The 23,916-nt window shown below is 31.9% G+C and overlaps 1 protein-coding gene across 2 annotated transcripts in view; it reads right to left on the reverse strand.

Moving 5' to 3' along the window:
- LOC134855341 (MBT domain-containing protein 1-like) overlaps positions 1–15,237 on the reverse strand; it is a 144,065-nt gene extending 128,828 nt beyond the window's left edge. For both annotated transcript variants that reach the window (XM_063871841.1, XM_063871839.1), the window contains exon 1: positions 15,228–15,237. The gene's annotated coding sequence lies outside the window, so the exon portion shown is untranslated. The remainder of the gene's footprint in view (positions 1–15,227) is intronic.
- Between the last annotated feature and the right edge of the window lie 8,679 nt (positions 15,238–23,916).

The raw sequence follows: 23,916 nt of genomic DNA on the forward strand, positions 1-23,916 counted from the left end.
GACGGAATTTTTTTATATCATTCAAAAGGTATTGTTGTCCTGAGCTCAACTTTGATAAGATATTTCACCTGTGATTATTTTTCGTAAAATTATGGGGGTTTAAAGATTGCCATTTTGGCCAATTTGGGACAATTAACGCGCGATATATTTCGCGCTATTAACGCGTAAGCGGAGAGTTAATCCGTCTTAAAATCGTTCCAAATTGGTTAAAAGAAGCTTATTTGCCATAATTGATTGGTTACAAGGAGCTAAATCTATCTTTTTGTACTTTAAATGGCGTGTGGGGGGATGATTTTTAGAAAAAATTTCAAATTAAAACTTTTTTTAAAAATTTTTATTACATTTAATTTTTTAATGTTATTACTGCTCCATAAAATCTTAAAAGGCAGTCGGAACATTCAGGGCTTCGCCCTGATACGAGCAGTCTTGTTTTAAATATTTCAAATTGTATCCTTTTTGAAATGAATACTGTTTATGAAATGAATGATAGTCTTTATGATCGGTCGTCCAATTATATCATTTCTCAACTTAGATATGTACCATCGGCATAATTTTTGCCGCCACCTCTTTGATCCACTTTGCCAGTCTGTTACCCTTTTTGGGCCAGAATGTGGGGGACTTTGGAAATAAGGAGGAAGATATTGGCATGTATGTCCGGGACAGCAGGGCATCAAACCAGAGTTTGATCGATAATGGGTCAAGTTAGTGAAGCGTTATTTTTTCCGGTCTAAAATAATTTAACGGTTTAAATGCTACTCGATTTTAACTTGAAAATTTTCAACAACTCAACGAATATAGTTTTCTGTCCCAAATTTCATATTGTACACTTTCATCATATTTTTCTAGAAAAAATGTTGCGATGATTTTGCGATGACTGTGTTTGACTGGACACAAAATGATCGTGCTCGATCCGAGAAATTGGTTTCAGCCAATTTGCCAATTTGAGTGCAAAAAAGTTTGCGATCTGAATGGTAAAGACAAATGATAATCTTCATGATCGGTCGTCCAATTATATCATTTCTCAACTTAGATATGTACCATCGGCATAATTTAAGGAAAAGTGCGGAAACTGAAAAAGAGCCACGAAATTTGGCTCGCTTTGCGATTCGACACTCGTTCAAGATCGATTGAACGAGTGTCGATTCGTATGTCAGAGAAAGTTTCAAACTTTTTCTGTGAAACCACAAACAAATGCAGATTGACAATTTAAACTTTTGAAATTTTCGTTCGGGAAGCATCTTTATGAGCTTTGTCTTTACCATTCAGATCGCAAACTGAAACATAAAAGCAGGTGTTTGACTGGACACAAAATGATCGTGCTCGATCTGAGAAATTGGTTTCAGCCAATTTGAGTGCAAAAAAGTTTGCGATCTGAATAGTAAAGACAAAGCTCATAAAGATGCTTCCCGAACGAAAATTTCAAAAGTTTAAATTGATCCTTCAATTGAACATTTTTATGTTGCGTCATCAAAAAACTTACGTTCGATTTTAATTTTATCTTTTATACAATAGTGGATAAAATTATAAAAGTAAGCATAAATTCAGGTTTTTGTTTTCTAAAACGCTTGTTTTCAAAATCTATTATAGACAAAACTTGCATGAAATTTCAGCGTTTTTTTTACATAGGCCAAAAGCAAATGATCAATGCTACCCAGTATGAAATTTTAAAACTTTGTCTTCAAGGCTTTTTTTCCTGGTTTAAAAGTTATAGCCATCTGCACCAAGCTGAAGTTCTTTCTTAAATCAGCGGATAAAAAATTTTTCCAAGCAATTTGAAACTTTCTATCCGACAAAATTGAATTCTTCCGTGTGACAACTTGAATAATCATTTTTGGCTGTTTGGATCATTTGCTCTTGGTCTTCGCAGAAATGTTACTGAATCTTGAAGGAAATGTTCTCCAAAATGGACATTGAAAAGAGGCATTTGAAGATTTAATCCAGAAAATGCATTTAAAATTGTCCACTAGTGTAAATACTGGAGAAAAAAAGAAACGAAAGCAAGCATTTTTAATTTTTTTATAGCGGTAGTTTTTTATTTCAGTTACGTCTGAGTCAATTTAAGAAAACATTTGGTACAAAAAGAAGACACTAGCCCTAAAGTACTTATCGTTTCCAAAAACTTAGTTTTTCGGTAATTCAACATTCTGTTTTTAAGATTAATGAACGCACTTGAAGACTCTTATATAGGTTTTGCTGATCTTTTTTGTGTTTTTTCAGGAAAAAGTCTTGAAATATTAATGCACTTAGGTATACATGCACTTTTTGAGTTCAATTGAAATTCATCTGCTGAAATTTACGTAAATAGCTCTCTAATTTACAGATATTAGTTCATGCATATTAGTGCATTTATGAAAGCACTTTTTGAATTCAATTGAAATTCATCTGCCCAAAAATACGTAAATGTCACTCGTCAATTACAAACCGTAGAAACCGGGCGAAAAGATGTGAACTATTTCTGGTTTCGAAATTGGAATATAAATTTTAGATTTCTAGGGATTTAAAACTTTACCTATTGATCCAGTTTCTACAGTTGAGTTCATAATATCAAAGAAAACGCCGATCATACATTAATCTTGAATTTCAAGGAGCTTAGAATGCATCTTTTTTTTCCTTAAAATTCGTAATTTTTTTTCTAGAAGGTAAGTGTTTTTTTATGTTAATTGCGTTCAATACTCATTTCCAATCTTCGATTGGCTATGTTTGTGTGATATTGTGTACAAACACTGACTTGACTTTTGACCCACTTATTACCAAAAACCTTTTAAAAATTTTTATCTACTTAGGTGTCTAGTGTCTAGTTAGGAAGTTCCACAATTCTCTCATCTGAATCAATTTTGGTTTCCCAGTTGCCCACCCCTTCCCCTCGAAAAATAACAAAAATGAACTGTTCGAAAATTGTTCACACGGCATTTTGCTTGTGAGAAATGTTGTAAAAATTGTTCACCTGTACACGTTGACAAGTTTCAAGGCAGTTTATAACATGAAAAGTAACTTTCTGGAATGTAGTAGAAAGACAGACACAGTGATTTTAAACTAGAAACTGTGATGTTATCATCACCTGCTTAATTGAAATATGCTATATGTTATCAGCGACAGCCACACAAACAAAAGTTACAATTTAAAGATAACGCCCATGGTTGAGACCCAAGACAGAGATGTTCCAGTACTCAGCCATCGATGGTACAGTACTGGTTTTTCTTTTGCATTTTTGTTCAATAAACAGCGCAAATTAGCGTGGATTCAATTTTGAACCAGTTAACTGAAACATAAATGCAACACTATTTTTTCGATCTCTGTTTTGATTTCTGAACAGAGTAAAAAATAGATCGGCCCATAGGCTGTTACTTGTATGTTTTAAAATCTAAACTCTGCTGATGTATCGATGATTTGCACTTTGAGACCCTTCGGAGATCCTTCAAAAAACTGATGTTTTCCATTTTCCAAGCCAGATTTCAATTTCAGTTTTACCAGAATATTTTGACGTTGTCACAATGCAATGAAACTGGGCATGGTGAACAAATTGACAATTGTGAACATACTTGTTTTTCATAACTTACATCGTAACATCACAGGTTTAGCCACAATAACATATAAAAACAACTACGAAAAATTTAAGTTGGGGAAGGAAGTAGAAATAGCCAAAAAAGGCACTTGTACACTTGAGTGTTAAGGCGCATTTTTGAGTGTTAATTATGGAAAGATATTTATCGTGAAAACAAACAATTATTGTGACGAAAAGACACAAAAGACGTTAAAAGACCTACGTAGACAAATTATCAGCAGAAACCACCAACAAATGCAGATTGACAAAACTGCCATTTTGTTGACATTCACATTTTTGAAAGAACCTTTTTCTCAAAAAATATCATTTAGAAATTTTAGAAAGAAACTGGCATTCTCAAAAAAAAAGTTGACTTTTTCCATCCCCCACTTTTCGAACTTTCAGTTGGTGTGGTTGTTTTAAATGTTATTAAGTCTGATTGCGCAATCTTGAGATTTTTGGTCTAACGATGTACAGTTTGTTGACAGTAGTTAATTTGTTCACCATGCAAAACTTCATTGCATTATGACAACGCAAAATTAGTTTTTGAAATTGGAAAAAAAATCATATATGCGGGAGGTATTTGATGAGTGCCAAAAAACTTTGAAAAATAAACTTCTTGATGTAAATAAGGGCAAATTTGGAAAATAATTAAAGTTTAAAAAAAGAAAACTCTTGTCGACTTTTATCCTAAATTTAAAGCATTCCGTTTGCGAAGTTTGATTTCGTATTTTCTACTCTGTAATGAATAAAAGTTGTTACAAAATTAGCTCGCAAAAAATAAATTGTTATCATGCAAACTTTCACTATATACTGACAACGTCCAAGATTTTTTTTTTCAAAATTGAAAAATGGAGGGATTGAAAAAAGAGGAAGTTATATTCAATGTAGGTACTAGCTAGGTTGAAAGACAGCTATTAAATTTTTCATTTAACCGTAGATATTTGCAAATTTTATGCACAAATAGTTCTTATATAAAGTAGATACTGGAAGTTTTTGAATAAATTTAAGAAAGTTTGGCTTTTTATTTTTCAAGATTCTCTGTTGTCATACGCATTATACTGGAGAAAAAAGGCAAAGCAATCATTTTTTTATAGAACATTTTAAAATTTCAGAAAAAACTGTTTGATCACAAGCGTTTAAGAAGAAACCATATTTTTCTAAGCAGTGAAAACTTGGGCTCTTTTCCAGTTTCCCCCCCACCTTTCAAATTCAATTTTGAAAAGCTTATTTAACGTTGTCATAATGCAATGAAATTTGGCGTGGTGAACAAATCGACAATTCTGAACAGATTTGTTCTTCATACTTAACAGCGTAATATCACGCATTTAGCCGTAATAACACGTAAAACAAACATAAAACTCTGTAATTTGAAAGGGGGGGGGGGAACTGGAAAAGAGCCAAAACTTGATTCAGATAACAGAAAAGAGGAATTCTTAAGCCAGATTAGTCCGGTGAGCATGTAGAATTTTCACTTGGTTTTTGTTAATTTGTTAATTTGTTGGTCTAAGGTTAGATTTTACTGAGTTTTACAAAAAAATGAATGAAACATTGAAGCTTACTGCTCCAAATCAAAATGTCCCAAAGATAATTTTTCAGAATTAAAAAAATAAGGTTTTTGGGTTTGTTTTCACCGTTTTAAGAGAAATGAACGTATTGAAAACTCTTATATATTTCTTGCTGATTTTTTTGTTTGTTTTTCTTTTTTTTTAGAAACAAAATTGAAAAAAAAAATTCATCATTTTGTTCACGCTAAAGTGCATTTCCATTGTTAAAATGAAGGCAAACTCCACTATCGAACGAAATGTACAGATGACAAAAAACGTGACCGACTTCTGATTTCGAAAATGGATACTGAAAATCAGATTTTCCAGCGACATAAAAGTTTAGCCTATTGATCCAGTTTAATTGGGTTGGAATTAATAAAAAAAGTTCCCATAAAATAATTGTTCAACAAAATCCAAGAACTTAAACGCCATCTATTTTTTTTCTGCGAAATTCAAAAGTTGAAGGCTCTTGAAAAGATAAGTCAGTTTTTTCTTCAGTTTCCGTATTAAGTCAGTTTTTCTTCAGTTTCCGTGCTTTCAGTTTCTTCAAAAAGATAAATCAGTTTTTCTTCAGTTTCCGTGTCTTTATTTCTTCAGTATTGATGTAAATAAGGGCAAAATTGGAAAATAATTAAATTTTGAAAAAGGAAGACTCTTTTCGACTTTTATCCTAAATTTAAAGCAACCGTTTTGCGAAGTTTGATTACGTATTTTTCTACTATGTAATGAATTTTTCTACTTTTTTCCTTGCGTTCATTACCCTTTTCAAACTGTTAGTTGGCTATATTTGTTAGTTGGTTGCGTTTTTTGGAATGAAAAGTTCCCTCAACAAAGCCAATTTAACAGCTACTACCCTAAAGAAACCGGAAAGTAATTTTGCTTAATAAAATTGTTATTTTTTTCAGTTAACTAGTAGCCTTATTTTTTTCTTCAGTGTATATGAATGAATGTCTTCGGTTTCGATGTAACGTATGCAGAACAAATGTGTTCACCACAGTTAGTTTGTTCACCATGCAAAATTGCTTCTAGGTGGAAATAAGTTTTGCAAAACTGAAATCCAAAGTGGAGGGGAAGTGGAATAGAGCCAAAAAAGTTATGCAAAGTTTATTCAATGCAAAAACTGGCAAGGTACGAAAAATTTTCAGTAAATTGTAGATCGTGGAATGCAACTTCACTGTTTGTTGATTCTGAAAAACAGATGAGGACTCCGCATTTTTTTAAACGATTTTTTACTCTTTAACAAGGAAATACCTGCTGCTTGTCTTAAGCTTAAAACTATGGAAGTGTTTTTACAGAAAGTTTTCTTCTGTATTCTCATTTATGTATGTTGGCCTTTCTATTAAGCGAAATAATATCAAAATAGAATGTTAGCAAGAGTAAGTGTTTTTGCAGATTCATAGCAAAACCAATAATGAATGTTTTGACTATATTCGGGTCGTTTCTTGATATATCACTTGCTATTTATTTGATAATAGTGAAAAAATATGTTCGTTCCAATAAATTTTGAATGCTTTACAACCAAAAAACAACTACAAATTCAATAAAATTACAATCACTGTTTTTAGGGCTCTCTCCTTCAAAAAAATTGTGCGCGTAAGCGATCATTTTCTTTGAAGCCTTGTTTCGATCGATTTGAATATTTGAGTTTCGTTAAGTTTTTTTTTCTCAACAACTTCTACGTTTGTATGTGCTTTGAACTCCAAAATCAAACGCCAGAAGCTTGTTAAGAAAAAAAACTTGCGAACTCAATTCTTTCTACTAGGCAGAGAAATGGAGGCTGTTCTTGTCAAGATGTGTTCAACTAGTATTATTTTCATTTTTCTCTATCTGTTTTGAGGAGTCAATCTGGGAAAGAGCTAAGTTTGATCGACTTTTATCCATGCCATAAAACATGGGTATCAAAGCAGTTAGGTAGTTTTAGATCTCAATAAAAGCTCAAAAAAGTGATAACCAAGTGTCTTTTGAGGGGTGAGAAAAAGTCTCACGAACATATTTAGGCTTTTCCCGCATAAATTCCTTAACAAATAAAAAAAAAACATCAATTTCAAAAAACTATTTTTCTCCTCATTTTTTAAAGTTTCGAATCTTTGCTCTTCATTTTATTTGAAAGGTACATCCGTTTGTCAACTCAGATGATCAATGTGTGTAACGGGCATAATTCAGGTTATGTGTTTTTGGAAATATTTGAAACTGATTCCCCTAAGCCATTGATTGATGCAACAATTATTTTTCTGTTTAATTTGCTAAATTTGGCGATCGATTAGGTACAAAGAAGCATTTTCTTCTGATGTTTTGGTAACGAAGTCAACTTTGAGAGTTCAGCAATAGCGCTTACGGTTGGCTATGAAAATTGATAGTCTTAATTCGCTTTTCGAAATTTCTGCAAGGCTCAGAATCGTAGTTAAAAAACAGTAAGCAAAACAACTGTATATAACAAACGCTGAATCGATTCTTCTTGGTTAATGAATTGTCGAACAGTCAGAAAAAATCTCAATGACTTCTTTGTCAGGCAATTATTTATTAACTCAATTTTTTTTTTAGATGAATAGATCAACAAGTATAGCCGGTTGCTCTGCAAGAAGCACAGTAAAATGTATTGCTTAAAAATTTTTATCGCTTGTCTGGTTTTTTCCTAATCCTTGTCCCCGTTTATAGTGTTTACTTCTAATTCAGTTTTTTGTGGTAAAATGAAAATCCTGACAAATTTCTTAACTTACTTTCTGACTAACAGTGTCCTGACTAACCCGCACCGGAGTTCCATGGATAATAATCGATTATAATGGAAAAATGTTGTCTAAAATGTTGTCATTATGATCCATTATTGTGGCAAATTTAGACCACGTAATCGATTATGTGGTCATTACAATCGATTTTTCTTCGAAAAATAAAAGTCCATTATAATCCATTATAATCGATTTTAATCCATTAATTTTGTCACTGAAATCGATTGTTTTTACCAAAATAATCCATTATTATTGATTATTTTGAAATAAAAATCCATTATAATTGGTTATAATCCATTTAATTTTTAGAATTAAAATCCATTATTTTTGGTTGGGGTGGTTGGTAAACTGGAGTGTGGGGGCGGTAAAATGGGGGGGGTTGTGAATAAAAACAGTAAAAATAAGTGCTAGTTAAACTGCGATGAATTAAAAAAGTAGAGACAAAAAAATATAAATTTTATTCTGAAATGTAACATTTTATGAAACGTAAAATGTAGCAACTGCACTAAACAGGAATTGAGATATTTTTGAAAAAAAATTAAAATTTCATGATTAACCCCTCGAAAAAATCCATAATAATCGATTATAATCGATTAAAAATGGATTATTTTGCCTCGAAAACAAGTTTCATTTTCTTTCAAAATAATCGATTATATTCGATTACAATCGATTATATTCGGATTTTTTTGATTAGAAAAATAGTTTCATTATAATCCATTTTTAATCGATTATAATCAAATATTACCGAAACTTATTGAGACAGACCACGAAATTTCAATATAATTGATTATTATCCATGGAACTCCGGTGCGGGAATATTTCTCAGTATTGAACTTGTCTCAAATTCCTCCGTCACTTCGCACGAGCATCAAATTTATGGTATTACCAGTGGGTTTTTCAATTACAAGATTAAGTACGAAGACTAAATATGTTGGTCATGGCTGAATCAGTCTTCATTCCAGTTTTCACAGCAATCAGCCAAAGGGCTCTTTTTCCTCACCCCCCTCGCCTCACTCAAACATGAATTTTATGGTCTAACGAGAGGTTTTACAAGGTTAATTATGATGACCAAATATGCTTTTCATGGCCTAATTAGTCTGCATGTCCATTTTCATGACAATCAGTCAAAGTGAACAGTAAATTCAAAAAAAAATTGCAGGTGGGGGGGAAGGAAAAAGAGCCGGCCAATTTGAACAATTTTTGTACTTGTAGCGTGTGAAAAAAGAAGCTCGAGTTTATTAAATCATCTTGCCTACTACCTGGGATTTTTCCACTTTGCTCACTAACTTAGGGTTGTAAAAATTATTGTTTCAAACCAGTTTTACATGTTACTTCGGCTAAATGGTTCATGTTATGTATTGTAAGAAGAACAACTCTTTCTACAAAAATTAGTTTGCTCACCATGCCAAACTTTATTGAATTATGACAACGGTAAAATTTTGCTTTCAAAATTGAAGTACAATTGGTGGGATGGGGAGTTAAGAATGAGCCCAACATAAAATGGAAAAAATTTTTGCATCACTTTTCCGCTCACTTATCAAGTTGTCAGTTTTTGTTGTTGTTCTTAGGGTAATTACGGTTTAACGTGTAATTTTACAGTGCTAGGTTTGAAGCACAATTCTGTTCTCAGTTTTTAGTTTGTTTACCATGACAAGTTTTATTGCATTATGAATGAATTCTTTCTCAAGTTGATCCATTAGATTCCTGATCTTTTTTTTTCAAATCTACTTCAAACAACAACAGCTTCCGAACATTACTACGTGTGTTTCTAGATGTCTTTTTTTTTGTTCAACCGAGCTTCTTCAAAAATTTCAAATTGAGAGATAAACATTGTTGAATTGTGCAAAACTCCTTCTAATATTTCAAAATCTTTGTTTCATAAAAGACAAAGAGATGTCATAAAAAATGATTATCTGCTGCTAAAAATTTGAAATAAAATTGAAAAAAATCCATAAATGTCGGTAAAAAGATACTGGAACGAGAAAAAAGCATTTCTTTTAACTACTCTGGTCTCATCCGCATCATAACCCGGATAATTCGAATGCAATAACTAAATAAATTATAACTTGCCTTATGTGTTGCTAAAATGTGCAAGTGTTGTGGTTGTGGTACAAAACATACGGCAGCCAAATAGATAGATGGACACCACCTTGCAAGTGGGAGTTTGGATCATTACGTGTGATGCCATGAGACGTCGCTATGCTTGTACTAATTTTTCTAAAATTTCTACAACAATCCCATTAAAACCGTTTTTGGCACCCATTCCTCTATAGACCCCTCAAGCTAGTAAAAAGAAAACTTTCTAATCCCACAAAGCGCAGAAACAACCAGCTTTTCTTTCTTTTTCCCCAAATTTGCACGATCATAGTTTTTATGGTGAAACTAGTGATTTTACAGGGTTAAGTATGTCTCCAATTTTTTTAAGGCCTAGTTAGCACACAAACGATTTTTTGTACCAATTGGACGATGCGGTTAAAAATTTACCCAAAAAAATTGCAGTCGGGGGAAATGGAAAGAGCCAAACATTCATGTTCAAAAAACTCTTTTCTACTTGTGACTCAACAGTTCATCATTTTAAATTTTAAGAAATAACAACTGGAACTTTTCAATTTTAACTGAAGCTTGATATGGGCAATCAAGTCTCAACTTCTGTTTTTGGTAAAAATTCGTTAAGGAAAAATGAGAGTAGTCCGATGGAACTGTCTTTCTGTAGGCATTTGTATCATAGGCATAATCTTCTTGGGTTATTGTTTCATCCACCTTGCCAGCCTCTTGTCCGTCCTGGGTTAGAATGTGGGGAACTTTGGAAATAAGAAGGAAGGTTATGGCATGTATGTCAGGGACAGTGGGGCTTCAAGCCAGAGCAGGACATCAGGGTATCAAATTGATCACTGAAGCCAGTCTAGTTTTTCTTTTTATTTTTTTTGGGAGAAACTGAAGTCAGTAGTTTGACTGTTGTAAATTATTGTGTTTTTTTTGCTCCCTCCACCTCACATCAGCATCAACTTCATGGTGTAATGAGAATTTTTACAAGATTAATTATTAAGACCAAATATGCAAGTTAGCATGTCAGTTTTCATAACAATGTGAGTTCTGTCATGTATATTTTTCAAGTGTTAAAAAATTACCGTTTACCAAGGTCAAGGTGTGAAAAAATTAACTATCCGAAGACATAAAAGTTGCTCAAAACATATGTAGAAACAAACATTTACCATACATTTGTTAAAGGGTAATTTTTTTCCATACAAATCAGTATTCGGAAAAAGCCCAGTTTTCATACTTGGTGCAATCAATTATGCCTGTTTGGCTCTTTTCCAGTTTTCCCCCTCCCTTCGAAAAACCGAGTTTTATGTTTGTCTTACGTGTTATTACGGCTAAACGCGTGATGTTACGCTGTAAAGTATGAAGAACAAATCTGTTCAGAATTATCGATTTGTTCACCACGCCAAATTTCATCGCATTATGACAACGTTAAATAGACTTTTCAAAATTGAATTTTAAAGGGGGGGGGGACTGGAAAAGAGCCGCCTGTTTTAATTGCATTTTGAAACTGTTCAAGTCGAATTCATTTTGGAAATTTGAATTTGTTGCTTCAGTTCACGAGTAATTTTTACACAATACATGACTGTGTTTTTCATCGGTGTAATAATGTTTTGATGGTCATGAACTTTAAGCCTCTGTCTTTTTTCTCTGAAAGTTGCTAATTCGATCCCGCGTTTTTTAGTTTATGACTAATTTCGCTAAGAGCAAAGTTGATTTTGTCATGACTTCTAAAATTTTCTGGCGCCAAATTGTTCAAAAGAGTGAACAAAAGTCATTTTTGAATTCTCATTCGAACCGATCAGCTCTTTTCCTGGTCGCATTTTCAATCTCTCTTCAAACGGCAACAACTTGCGAATATTATTACTAAAGTATTTACCAAGTCTCATTTCCAGTTATCCAACCTAGAAAAAGGGTCAAAAATCTTAAGAAATTTTTCACTCCCCCAAAATGGTGCTAAACTGCTTCGATATTTTTACTTTGTGTATTTTTTGTCCAATTATTAGCAATGGATTTCATATAAAATAACAATTGTCTCAACACTTTGAAATTCAGTTTGAAAAAAAAACAGTGTAATAAAAATGGTTGTAGAGCTGGAAAAGAGACTTGTTATTACTTCTAGTCTGAACCGTATCATAACCCAAGTTCGAATATAATTAGTTGATAAATTATAACTTGTCTTCTGTGGTGTTGGCAAAATGTGCAAGTGTTGTGGTTGTGGTAAAAAACACATGGCGGCCGACCAGATTCCCTACAAGTGGGCGTTCGGGTCATTCGACGAGTGTTGCCACGAGACGTCGCTAGGCTTGTACTCATTTTCGACGTCTTTTTCGGAGCTCATTCCGATTAAATCACCTTAAATCACGTAAACATTGTTGCCCAACCTCATTTTTTTTTGTTTTATGGTGGCTATATTTTCCTTATTGGCTGTAATATGAGAACAATCCCTCGTTTTAACGTGTAATAAGTGCTTATATAAATCAAAACTGGCAAGTAAAAGCCTCATCTGTTTCTAGCTAACAATTTATTGAGCTTAAAAAATATAACAAATGCAACGGCAAAATTAACTGCAACTGAATTTTAGTGCATTCTCAAGAACGTCGTAAAAATTTTCAAACTAAACTGAAACCCAATATGGGTAACCAAAAATTTGATTTTTTAAAAATCGAATTTCGTGCAGGAACATGAGTATGATCCCTGGGACCACCTGGCTATAGGCATTTGTATCATGGGCATAATATTCTCCGCCAACTCTTTGATCCATTTCGCCAGTCTGTACCCTGTTATGGGTCAAAGCGCGGGTGACTTTGGTAATAAAGAGGAGGATATTGGCATGTATGTCAGGGACAGCAAGGCAGGAAATCACAGCTTGGGGTCATGTTAGTATGGTTATTCAGTGGGCGAAAGCAAAGAACCGTAAATGAATCGAAGTTTACCCTAAAGCTCCAATTTTTTTGGAGAAATTGAGGTATTCACGTAATGATGTTAATTTAAACTAGTTTTTAACTTTTCGTTGTATCCTTGAATAAAATAACTGAAATTTGTGTCGTTAAACATTAGTTAAAAAAAGATTGTGCTGTCTTTGAGTGTTCTTTTTAAGTTTCACTCAGATTTCTGCTTGTTACCCTGCAGTCTGTTTTCCCAGCAACTTATGGCATACGAGTTTTGCCAAGCTTTTAAGGCAACCAGTCGAAAACTGAAAGCTATGTCCGATTTAAAAAGATCATTAAATGAGTCTTTCCCTCCCCCTTCTCCCCACCACATTTATAATTTTCTGTTTTCCTTAAAAATTTTAGTTTCGATTTTAGTCATTTTACATCATATTTTAGTTTTTGGATTAAATTAACTTAAAATTGTACCGGTCAGTTTTGTTGTAAAAGTAACTTTGTTTATATTCTTGATTTGTTTCCACTTTTGCCTTTTGTTTCAGTGTCGGTGGAGATTGGGTGTGTTGCGCGTGGTCTGCACATAGCCTCGATGGTGTTGTGTGTGGTCTCCCTCGTGCTCTGGGGATACATGGCCTGCTTCAGGAAGTACTCCCCCCAGGACAACAAATTCCTCACCTTCTCATCCCTCATCACCAACAACCTCACTCGTGAGAACTATGAAACAACTAACTCCCCCCCATTACCATCACCAATGCCACCACTTTTTTCAACTCCCACAGCCTTCCCATTATATACTCACGCTTTAACAAAAATAATAACCTCGTCCCCACAAGAGTTTGATTTAATGGCCCTTCTTTCCAACTTTCGGCTCTTTTCCAGTTTCCCCACCCTTTGACTTTTTCTTAAATTCATTATATGAAAGTCTATTTAAAATGATTTTTTCATGTTAGAAACTGTACTAAAACGTGTCAGCGTGAACAGGTGAACAAATTTCAACAACAATTCTAGCATGCAAATTACCGTGTGAACAATTCTTTGTTTTGTAATTTAACAAGGGGTGGGAAACTTTGAACTTTTTCTCAATTAAGATTAACAAAAAATAATCTAAATGATGTTTTCGGAAAAAAACAGCTTACAATTTGAAAATGTAAAATTTTTTTATTCATTGCATTGTTTGTTTGTTGCAGAGCTGCTGATTCTGGTGTGTGCCCTGGTGTGGTCCCTGGGACTAGAAGACCACATCTTCCAGAATGCATACCCCTTCATCCTCGGATTCATCGCCGTCTGCTTCATCACCCCCTGCATCATGTCCTGGGTGCTAGTGCTAGTTCCGAACTACGTCACAGAACACAAGCCCACAGTGACCAAAATTGTCATGGCCTAGTGTGGCAAGACATAGGGCCATAATTACAATTGCACAAGTGCCCTTAAAGGGACCATAGTTATGGTCTTGTTTGGACTCATGCTATTTTGAATTTTGATATAAGCAACCAAGGATTTATGCTAAATGATATGCCAATTGCAGAAAAGTCATAAAAATAGTTTCGTTGTGAAAAAGTTTGATTAAATAACGAAACGTGAAAAAAATTTGCAGCTTTTTTATCGAATTTCTAGTCATACCAAGTTATTTAGACATATCTCAAAACTTTTAACTGTCTCTGTTAGCTAAAACTTAATGACGTATAATAATTCATATCAAGACACATCTTGACAATATCGAGACAGTTAAAACTTGTTAAAAGAGTCTTAACACGGGTGCTTTAAAAATGATTACTGTTTGTTATGAGAAAAAAGTGCTGGTTTTGCCATGCCGGAAAAGACCCTTTCAACCCCTGCATTGTAAAGTGCCACAGAAATATTCTTATTGTTCTTATTTTGAGCATATAAGAAGTCAAGTCAGTTAACCAACTTTTCGAGTAAATGTGTTTTCAGTTGTGAAGTTAAGAAGTAGAGTTGAAAAGGTAAGCTTTGTTTCTGTCAATTTTTTTCTGATGTGAAATTTTGGTCAGAATTTATTCATGAAATGTTCGGCTCTTTTCCAGTCCCCCCCCCACCTTTCAAATTCAATTTTGAAAAGCTTATTTAACTTTGTCATGATGCAATGAAATTTGTCGTGGTGAACAAATCGACAATTCTGAACAGATTTGTTCTTCATACTTAACAGCGTAACATCACGCATTTAGCCGTAATAACACGTAAAACAAACAAAAAACTCGGTAATTTGATAGGGGGGGGGACTGGAAAAGAGCCAAATGTTCTTTTGAAGTATGAGTTTTCTTTAGAAAAATTTATTTCTAACCTGATTTCGAGTCATCAATTGGCAAATTAGAAGCTTTTTCTGGGCAGAATATATTTCTAGGCTAATTTCTAGTCTAATTCTTGACAAGACAAACAATTTTAGAAATATTTTGGCTCATTCTGGTCTGAAAACTTCTAAATGCTATGTCTTGGCGTAAAAAAGTTTGTTTGGGCGCATAAAACTTTTACGATTTAATAAGGGTAGATGAAGTCTTATAAAAATTGTCAAAACGCCTTTTTTCAAAGTATGTTTAAACTCAGTTTAAATTTCTTGCAGTTCAGAAATTTAAGTTCGTTGGTTTTCCTAAGGGAAGGTAGGCTCCACTAAAAGAAACGAAAAACGTAATAGACTTTAAGTTTTGAAAACAAAATTTAACTTTCAGGCTTCCAAGTGAAATAAAAACTTTTCCTAGTAATCTAATAACTTCATATCGGGTAAAGTTGCAAATAATAACTTGTTCTTGAATTTTTAAGTTGAGAAACATTCATAGCATTTTTTCGTTAACCTTCCAATTCAGCTCTTTTGTAGTTCAAATTGGGTAAAGTTGCAAATCATAACTTGTTCTTGAATCCTTAAGTTAAGTTTCATAGCTAATTTTCAATAACCTTCCAATTCAGCTGTTTTGTAGTTCTAGATGTTTGGCAAACTGGATTAAAACAAAATTTTAATTGATTTTTTTTGTCTACTTGAGGATTGCCACCCTTTAAAGAAGCAGTAAATTATCACTAGAGCATTTTTTTAGCTGTTTTGTAATTCAAAAACTCAGCTCGTTGGTTTTCCTAAGAGAAGGCAAGCTCCTCTAAAAGAAACGAAAAACGTAATCGGCTTTAAGTTTTGAAAACCAAAATTTAATTTTCAGGCTTCCAAGCAAAATAAAAACTTTTCCTAATAATCTAATTATTTCAAATTGGGTTAAGTTGCAAATAATAAATTGTTCTTGAATTTTTAGATAAAGAAACATTCATAGCTAATTTTCGTTAATCTTCCAATTCAGCTGTTTTGTAGTTCTAGACTTTTGGGAAACTGTATTAAAACAAAATTTTAATTGATTTTTTATGTCTACTTGAGGGTTGCCCCCCCCCCCCCTTTAAAGAAGCAGTAAATTACCATTAGAGCATTTTATGTTTAAAAGTTCAGCTGTTTTGTAGTTCAGAAACTCAGCTCGTTGGTTTTCCTAAGAGAAGGCAAGCTCCTCTAAAAAAAAACGAAAAACGTAATCGGCTTTAAGTTTTGAAAACCAAAATTTAATTTTCAGGCTTCCAAGCGAAATAAAAACTTTTCCTAATAATCTAATTATTTCAAATTGGGTTAAGTTGCAAATCATAACTTGTTCTTGAATCTTTAAGTTAAGAAACATCCATAGCTAGTTTTCGTTAACCTTCAAATTCAGCTGTTTTGTAGTTCTAGATGTTTGGGAAACTAGAATAAAACAAATTTATAAATGATTTTTTATTGCCTACTTGAGAATTGCCACCCTTTAAAGAAGCAGTAAATTATCACTAGAGCATTTTTTTAGCTGTTTTTTAGTTCAAAAACTCAGCTCGTTGGTTTTCCTAAGAGAAGGCAAGCTCCTCTAAAAGAAACGAAAAACGTAATCGGCTTTAAGTTTTGAAAACCAAAATTTAATTTTCAGGCTTCCAAGCGAAATAAAAATTTTCTTAATAATCTAATTATTTCAAATTGGGTTCAGTTGCAAATAAAAAAATTGCTCTTGAGTTTTTAAGTTAAGTTTCATAGCTAATTTTCGTTAACCTTCCAATTCAGCTGTTTTGTAGTTCTAGATGTTTGGCAAACTAGATTAAAACAAATTTTTTAATGATTTTTTATTGCCTACTTGAGAATTGCCACCCTTTAAAGAAGCAGTAAATTATCACTAGAGCATTTTTTTAAGCTGTTTTGTAGTTCAAAAACTCAGCTCGTTGGTTTTCCTAAGAGAAGGCAAGCTCCTCTAAAAGAAACGAAAAAAGTAATCGGCTTACATTTTGAAAACCAAAATTTAATTTTCAGGCTTCCAAGCGAAATAAAAACTTTTCCTAATAATCTAATTATTTCAAATTGGGTTAAGTTGCAAATAATAAATTGTTCTTGAATTTTTAAATTAAGAAACATTCATAGCTAATTTTCGTTAACCTTCCAATTCAGCTGTTTTGTAGTTCTAGATGTTTGGCAAACTGGATTAAAACAAAATTTTAATTGATTTTTTTTGTCTACTTGAGGATTGCCACCCTTTGAAGAAGCAGTAAATTATCACTAGAGCATTTTTTTTAGCTGTTTTTTAGTTCAAAAACTCAGCTCGTTGGTTTTCCTAAGAGAAAGCAAGCTCCTCTAAAAGAAACGAAAAACGTAATCGGCTTTAAGTTTTGAAAACCAAAATTTAATTTTCAGGCTTCCAAGCGAAATAAAAACTTTTCCTAATAATCTAATTATTTCAAATTGGGTTAAGTTGCAAATAATAAACTGTTCTTGAATTTTTAAATTAAGAAACATTCATAGCTAATTTTCTTTAACCTTTCAATTCAGCTGTTTTGTAGTTCTAGATGTTTGGGAAACTGGATTAAAACAAAGATTTAACAGATTTTTTATTGTCTTCTTGAGGGTTGCCCCCCTTTAAAGAAGCAGTAAATTATCACTAGAGCATTTTTTTAGCTGTTTTTTTAGTTCAAAAACTCAGCTCGTTGGTTTTCCTAAGAGAAAGCAAGCTCCTCTAAAAGAAACGAAAAACGTAATCGGCTTTAAGTTTTGAAAACCAAAATTTAATTTTCAGGCTTCCAAGCGAAATAAAAACTTTTCCTAATAATCTAATTATTTCAAATTGGGTTAAGTTGCAAATGATAAGCTGTTCTTGAATTTTTAAATTAAGAAACATTCATAGCTAATTTTTGTTAACCTTTCAATTCAGCTGTTTTGTAGTTCTAGATGTTTGGGAAACTGGATTAAAACAAAGATTTAACAGATTTTTTATTGTCTTCTTGAGAGTTGCCCCCCTTTAAAGAAGCAGTAAATTATCACTAGAGCATTTTTTTTAGCTAATTTGTAGTTCAAAAACTCAGCTCGTTGGTTTTCCTAAGAGAAGGCAAGCTCCTCTAAAAGAAACGAAGAACGTAATCGGCTTTAAGTTTTGAAAACCAAAATTTAATTTTCAGGCTTCCAAGCGAAATAAAAACTTTTCCTAATAATCTAATTATTTCAAATTGGGTTAAGTTGCAAATAACAAATTGTTCTTGAATTTTTAAATTAAGAAACATTCATAGCTAATTTTCGTTAACCTTCCAATTCAGCTGTTTTGTAGTTCTAGATGTTTGGCAAACTGCATTAAAACAAAATTTTAATTGATTTTTTTTGTCTACTTGAGGATTGCCCCCCTTTAAAGAAGCAGTAAATTATCATTAGAGCATTGTATGTTTGATAGTTCAGCTGTTTTGTAGTTCAGAAACTCAGTTCATTGGTTTTCCTAAGATAAGTCAAGCTCCACCAAAAGGAACGAAAAACGTAATCGGCTTTAAGTTTTGAGAACAAAATTCATTTTCCAGGCTTCCAAGCAAAACAAAAATTTTTCCTACTAATCTAATATTTTCAAATTGGGTAAAGTTGCAAATAATAACTTGTTCTTGAATTTTAAGTTAAGAAACATTCATACCTAATTTTCGTTAACCTTCCAATTCAGCTTTTTTGTAATTCAAATTGGGTGAAGTTGCAAATCATTACTTGTTCTTGAATCTTTAAGTTAAGAAACATCCATAGCTAATTTTTGTTAACCTTCCAATTCAGCTGTTTTGTAGTTCTAGATGTTTGGCAAACTGGATTAAAACAAAATTTTAATTGATTTTTTATTGTCTACTTGAGGATTGCCCCCCCCCCCCTTCAAAGAATCAGTGAATTATCATTAGAGCATTGTATGTTTAATAATTAAGCTGTTTTGTAGTTCAGAAACTCAGTTCGTTGGTTTTCCTAAGAAAAAGCAAGCTCCACCAAAAGGAACAAAAAACGTAATCGGCTTTAAGTTTTGAAAACAAAACTTAATTTCCAGGCTTCCAAGCGAAATAAAAAATTTTCCTCATAATCTAAAATTTTCAAATTGGGTAAAGTTGCAAATAATAACTTGTTCTTGAATTTTTAAGTTAAGAAAAATTCATAGCTAATTTTCGTTAATCTTCCAATACAGCTTTTTTTTGTAATTCAAATTGTGTAAAGTTGCAAATCATAACTTGTTCTTGAATCTTTAAGTTAGGAAACATTCATAGCTAATTTTTGTTAACTTTCCAATTCAGCCGTTTTGTAGTTCAAATTGGGTAAAGTTGCAAATCATAACTTGTTCTTGAGTCTATTAGTTAAGAAACATCCATAGCTAATTTTCGTTAACCTTCCAATTCAGCTGTTTTGTAGTTCTAGATGTTTGGCAAACTGGATTAAAACAAAATTTTAATTGATTTTTTTATTGTCTACTTGAGAATTGCCCCCTTTAAAGAAGCAGTAAATTAACATTAGAGCATTTTATGTTTAATTGTTCAGCTGTTTTGTAGTTCAGAAACTCAGTTTGTTGGTTTTCCTAAGAGAAGGCAAGCTCCACCAAAAGAAACGAAAAATGTAATCGGCTTTAAGTTTTGAAAACAAAATTTAATTTCCAGGCTTCCAAGCGAAATAAAAAAATTTTCCTTCACAAAATATATTTTTTATTGGGTAAACTTGCACATAATAACTTGTTCTTGAATTTTTAAGTTAAGAAACATTCATAGCTAGTTTTCGTTAACCTTCCAATTCAGCTTTTTTGTAATTCAAATTGGGTAAAGTTTCAAATCATAACTTGTTCTTGAATCTTTAAGTTAGGAAACATTCATTGCTAATTTTCGTTAACCTTCGAATTTAGCTGTTTTGTAGCTCTAGATGTCTGGCAAACTGGATTAAAACAAAACTTTAATTGATTTTTTATTGTCTACTTGAGGATTGCCCCCCTTTAAAGAAGCAGTAAATTATCATTAGAGCATTGTATGTTTAATTGTTCAGCTGTTTTGTAGTTCAGAAACTCAGTTCGTTGGTTTTCCTAAGAGAAGGCAAGCTCCACCAAAAAAAACGAAAAATGTAATCGGTTTTAAGTTTTGAAAACAAAATTTAATTTCCAGGCTTCCAAGCGAAATAAAAAATTTTCCTAATAATCTAATATTTTCAAATTGGGTAAAGTTGCAAATAATAACTTGTTCTTGAATTTTTAAGTTAAGAAACATTCATAGCTAGTTTTTGTTAACCTTCCAATTCAGCTTTTTTGTAATTCAAATTGGGTAAAGTTGCAAATCATAACTTGTTCTTGAATCTTTAAGTTAGGAAACATTCATAGCTAATTTTCGTTAACCTTCCAATTCAGCTGTTTTGTAGCTCTAGATGTTTGGCAAACTAGATTAAAACAAATTTTTAAATGTTTTTTTTTTGTCTACTTGAGGATTGCCACCCCCTTTAGAGAAGCAGTAAATTATCACTCGAGCCTTTTATGTTTAATAGTTCAGCTGTTTTGTAGTTCAGAAATTCAGTTCGTTGGTTTTCCTAAGAGAAGGCAAGGTCCACTAAGAGAAACGAAAAACGTAATCGGCTTTAAATTTCGAAAACAAAATTTATTTTTCAGGCTTCCAAGCGAAATAAAAACTTTTCCTAATGATCTATTATTTTCAAATTGGGTAAAGTTGCAAATAATAACTTGTTCTTGAATTTTTCAGTTAACTTGTTCTTCAATCTTTAAGTTAAGAAACATTCATAGCTAATTTTCGTTAACCTTCCAATTCAGCTGTTTTGTAGTTCTAGATGTTTGGCAAACTAGATTAAAACAATTTTTTTAACGATTTTTAATTGTCTACTTGAGAGTTGCCACCCCTTTAAAAAAGCAGTAAATTATCACTAGATCATTGTATTTTTAATTCGAGTTTTTTTGCAATATATATATCAGGCACAAAACACCACGCACAAACTGGAGAAGCGCTTTTTCATTTGGTTACAAAATGTCAAATTGTTATATAGGGCAATAATGAATTCAATGAACTTTCAAACTTATAAAAGAAAATTCAGAAATGAATCAATATAAATTGAGTGAAATGAGAAATTATGTAACCGATGATATATCTTTTTTTTTACTCTTTATAAGATTCTTATTTTCGAAACTAATTCGAAAATTAACTGAAAAATACTCTAAATTATGTATAATTCTATTCATTGAGGAAGAAACTCATCGCTCATTTGGACAAAACAAAAATGAAACAAATTTTTCTGAAAAACCGAAAACATTCGGTTCGAAACGTAAAAAAAAGGTAACGTATTAGAATTTTTGTAAACATCACAGGTTTTTTTTGAAGCAAAAAATTTTGCGTAATGCAGTCATTTTATATCATGTGGCATAAATTGCCCTTAATGCTGCATAATTTTTTTTGGAAATCTATTGCTTTTTTTTAAATTACTGGAGCTAAAAAGTTTTTTAAGAATGTTTTCGACAAATGTCATGAGCTGCTTCAAATCTGCAGCCAAATTTAGGGATGCTTTTTTATAACGAAATTGTACTGAAAAAATGGGCTGATAAGTGTATATAAATGACTATACAAAAAATTTCAACCAAAGGATTTGAATGCTAGAATATGAGCAAAAACAGGAATTATAGGAATTTTGAGGACGACCAAGTAGAAGTAGAAATGATTAGTTTACAAAAAATTTATACATCCGAAAAGACAATTTTGCATAAAGTTTTCAGTACACAAAAACTAACAGAATAAATTGTTATATGTATGCATAATTTTTCTGCACAAGTTATAATTAAATCTAAGGGAGTCCAAAAAAAAGCTGGAATAGTTCTTATACAATTGGAATCTTAGTTCTTGGAATCTTATACAATAATGAAATGCAGACTATGATTAATTTTTGAATTAATTCGAAGTTTTGTCTGTTTTTTAGATTGTGAAAATTTCAAAATGCGCAAAAGCATATGCTGTAAGACCAATGATTTCACAGTTTTCAGCGCATGGTTTTTTATGCGAAAATCAATAGTTCTCATAGTTTCCTCCCATATTCAATTCATCACAAGAAAAGCATGTAAATTGATTTTGTCTCTTAATCTTTAAAATAGCTCTTTATATGAGTAGTTTTCAATCTGCATATTATTCAATGCTCAGACCGTTGAAAATGGAGATGAGCTTTGTGTTCGTGAGCATTTCGATTTTTTTCTGTTATTTTATTTTGTTTTCAACGCAAAATCAGGTCCCACAAATAGTCTTCGGAAGGTTTCGAATGATATTTTATACAAAAAAAGCTTTCAGTTGTGATTCAAACGACCTTGAAATGTTCTGAAAAATTTCCAAAAGTCGAAAAAAAAAAAACGCAAATTTTTTGGTCTAGTTTCGAGCAAATAAAGTGAGTGAGCACGCTTATTTACACCTATTTTAAGCTGTTTTTGATAGGTTTTTGTACCGAATTTAAGTTTAAATAGAGTAAAAGTTTTATAGGTCAGTTTTTCTGGAATCAAAATCCTCAAAAATTCAATTTTTTGTAATGTTTTTGTTTTTAAATTTTCTAGTCATTTTTCTACAAAAAAAAACATTTTTTGAGGTTATTATGACTATCAATTATGCCTCAGTTGCTCAGTTGCTAGATGCCAAATCAGACAGTTTTTGAAAATCACACTTAAATAAAAACAAAAAGTGTAACTTATTGTATATGGCTTGGATGTTGAACAACGTGGCCATTTTTTTCCGACAGATTTAGGCTAAATGTTTTTATCTAAGCTGAAAGTTATAAATTTTGCTATCTCAGAACAACTTCAAGGATCACAAACAAGACTAAAAGGATATCAAAGTTTATGAAAAAGTCTGTGGTTAATCAATTGCAAAAAATTTATATTTCGAGCGCAAAAAAATGGAAAATTTTTTTTGTTTGTTCATAAAATTGTTTTAGCGATTAAATTAGGATTTTTTTGTTTTGGAGTTTCGGAATTCTTATTGGAAAAAAAACAATTTTTAAAACTAAAACTGAAAGATAAGAAATGTTTGGTCCTAAAAAATTAAAGTTTTAATGATTAACATTTGATTAACATTTGATTAAAAAATTGATCAATTAAACCAGATTTAAACTAATTTAAATTTATCGATAAACCCTGAAACTTACCCAAAAACCTAATTTTTTTTGTAAAAATATGTGGAAAAAAAACTGATCATAGGTTTTTCATAAACGGAGAATTTGCTTTTCAGAATTGTTTGATACGCATTTTTTTGCATGGCATTGTATGAAAAGCATTTGTTTGTATGGAGGTAAGCCCGGAAAAACACATGCAAACTTGGGTCACTGGGCTACAAAATGTAAGTAGAAACTTAACTTCAACAATCAAATGAACAAAAGGTTGCTTATTAACTTGTGAATATATTGGCTCTGAGAAAGTCAAACACAAAAACTCAATTAAGTGATTGGGAAATGTGAAAAAGAGTACTGTTATTCTTTATTGATGATTCTTGGTTTGACAAAATTCTTTATTATGAATTTCCATTGAAAAAATTTGGATAAAAAGTATAAGGTTTTACGGTAATAGTTTTTTTTTCAAACTATGGTGATATAATTTAAACACTGAAGGAGAAATAATAGTTAATTTTTTTTCAAAAAATGTAGGCTGTTTCGTAAATGATTTAAGCTGAACCTAAAATGAAACCTATATAAACCAAAACTCATCATAATGAAAATAGAAATTTGGATTCACACAAAATGCCAGTTAGTTGAACAATAAAATTTCAATGTTTGACATCTAAACTGTCATTAAATTGCTCTCGCTACAGACAGAAATAAGTCAGACAGAATCCTTAAAACAGTTTTTTTTTCAAAAAAGTTCAAAAATTGTATAACAATCATTTTCCTTGGTCTCCATGAA

The sequence above is a fragment of the Symsagittifera roscoffensis genome, chromosome 10, assembly GCF_963678635.1.
Source record: "Symsagittifera roscoffensis chromosome 10, txSymRosc1.1, whole genome shotgun sequence".
Taxonomy (NCBI): Eukaryota; Metazoa; Xenacoelomorpha; order Acoela; family Convolutidae; genus Symsagittifera; species Symsagittifera roscoffensis.